A 3,078-nucleotide genomic window follows, 5' to 3' on the forward strand; every position below is an offset into this window, starting at 1 on the left:
AGCAGCATCAAGAGTTTTACTAGCATAATGAATAACATTCAGTTTTTTATCTACTCGCTGTCCAAGAACAGCGCCTACAGCAAAATCACTGGCATCACACATAATTTCAAATGGTAAATTCCAATCAGGAGGTTCAACTATAGGGGCAGTTGTTAAGGCTTTCTTTAGAGTTTCAAAAGCTTCCTTACAATCATCATCAAAAACAAAAGGTACGTCTTTTTGAAGAAGATTAGTAAGAGGCTTTGAAATCTTAGAGAAGTCTTTAATAAACCTCCTATAAAACCCAGCATGACCAAGAACACTACGAATACCTTTAACATCCCTAGGATAGGGCATCTTCTTAATTGCTTCAACTTTAGCTCTATCAACTTCAATACCTCTCTCAGAAATTTTATGTCCCAATACAATTCCTTCATTAACCATAAAGTGGCATTTCTCCCAATTAAGGAGAAGGTTAGTTTCTTCACATCTCTGCAAAACTTTATCAAGGTTTCGCAAGCAACTATCAAAAGAATTCCCATAGACAGAAAAATCATCCATGAATACCTCTACAATACTCTCACAAAAGCCATGAAAAATAGCAGACATGCATCTTTGAAAAGTAGCAGGAGCATTACATAAACCAAAAGGCATACGCCTATAAGCATAAGTTCCATAGGGACAAGTGAAAGTGGTTTTCTCTTGATCTTTAGTTTTAACAGCAATTTGTGAAAACCCAGAATAACCATCAAGAAAGCAAAAATGAGTATTTTTAGATAGCCTTTCTAACATTTGATCAATAAATGGTAAAGGGTAATGATCTTTCTTAGTAACCTTATTAACTTTTCGATAATCAATGCATATTCTATAACCTACAACTACTCTTTGAGGTATGAGCTCATCATTATCATTAGGCACAACAGTCATTCCTCCTTTCCTAGGAACACAATGCACAGGACTAACCCATCTACTATCAGCAATAGGATATATAATACCAGCTTCAAGGAGTCTTAATACCTCATTTCTTACCACATCCTTCATCTTAGGAATTAGACGACGCTGAGGTTCAACAACAGGCTTCGCATCATCTTCCATATTAATGGCGTGTTGGCAAATAGAGGGAGAAATCCCCTTCAAGTCATCAAGAGTGTAGCCAATAGCACCTCGGTGTTTCTTCAACATTTCCAATAACCTTTCTTCTTCAAACTCTGAAAGCTTAGAACTAATAATAACAGGATATATTTTCTTATCATCAATATGAGCATATTTAAGATTATCAGGCAATGGTTTTAAATCAAAGACATGATCTTCCTTTGGTGGTGGTGTTGTACCCAAGTCTTCCACCGGTAAATCATGCTTAAGAATAGGTTGACGCAGGAAAATTTCATCAAGCTCATTTCTTTCTTCCCTAAAAACTTCACTCTCACTATTCTCCAAATGTTGCTGCAAAGGATTATTAGGAGCAAGAGCAATAGATGCACACTGTTCAACTTTAAAATCACTATTAGGCGAATCAACTTTATAAGGAGTTTTGGTAAATTTAGAGAAGTTAAACTCATAAGATTCACCAGCAAATTTAGTCAAAATTTTCTCTTTCTTGCAATCTATAATAGCTCCACATGTATTCAGAAAAGGTCTACCAAAAATGATAGGACAATATTTACTAGCAGCAAAACCAAGTACCAAAAAGTCAGCAGGATATTTAATCTTACCACATAGAACTTCCACATCTCGAATAATACCAATTGGAGAGATAGTTTCTCTATTAGCCAGCCGAATAACCACATCAATATCTTCAAGTTCACAAGAGCCAATTTCGTGCATAATCTCCGTGTAAAGCTCATAAGGAATAGCACTAATACTTGCACCAATATCACATAATCCATAATAACAATGATCACCAATTCTAACAGATAGCATAGGAACACTAGCTTTCCTAGACTTATTAGGATGCGAAACAATATTAGAAGCATTTTAACAGAAAATAATATGACCATCTTCTACATTTTCAGTCACAAGATCTTTAACAATTGCGACAGCAGGTTCAACTTTTATTTGTTCTTCAGGTTCTATAGGTTTCTTTTCACTTTTATGAACCGCACTATTTATAACAGAGTACTCCTTCATTTTAGCAGGGAAAGGAGTTTTTTCAATATAAGCTTCAGGAATAACATGATCAACAGTTTCAACTACAACACATTTATTTATAGATGAATCAATTTTATCTTTATACGGTTCATGATACTTATCAAAGTTCTTCTTAGGCAATTCATAATGAGAAGCAAAAGCTTTATAAAGATTTGCAAAGCAACTTGAGAATCAAGACCATAAGTAGCACTCATATTACGAAATTTATCAAGATCCATAAAAGCTTCAATGCATTTTAATCATAAATTATACCTGATTCTCTATCCTTGTCGTTCTCCCAACCTTCGCATTTTCTTGGATCCGATTAAGAAGGTCCCTTTTAAACTCTTCCTTGTTGCGTGTAAATGATCCGTAACAAGAAGTATCCAAAGAAGGTCTTGTCTTGAAAAGAAAGTCTTGCATAGAAATTATCAATAATAATATTACCAGGAAGCTCATGAATGGGGCATTTGAGCATTAAAGACTTCAATCTCCCCCAAGCTTGGGCAATACTCTCTCCTTCATGAGGCCAAAAATTATATATGCGATTCCGATCTTTGTGAATCTCACTTGGAGGATAGAACTTAGAATAAAACCGGGGCACAATATCATTCCATTCAAGAGAATCCCCATTATCCAGTAATTTATACCAATGCGCCGCTTTACCAGACAGCGATACAGAGAATAGTTTCTTCCTCACTTCATCCATAGCAATACCTGCACACTTGAATAAACCGCATAATTCATGTAAGAACAGTAAATGATCTCCAGTGGTGGACAGCTCCATCCCCCGTATAACGGTTACCCACTACACGTTCAATAATTTTCATAGGTATTTTGTATGGTAATTCTTCCTTACCTGCGCCTCATCCACTACCTTTGCGGTAGTAGTAGATTTCCCAAATAAACACTCAAGAGAAGATCTCTCCATAATGAGTTATACCAAAGAAAGAAATAAAATCAGCACAAACA

The sequence above is a fragment of the Lolium perenne genome, chromosome 3 (genome assembly GCF_019359855.2).
Source record: "Lolium perenne isolate Kyuss_39 chromosome 3, Kyuss_2.0, whole genome shotgun sequence".
NCBI classification, from domain to species: domain Eukaryota; kingdom Viridiplantae; phylum Streptophyta; class Magnoliopsida; order Poales; family Poaceae; genus Lolium; species Lolium perenne.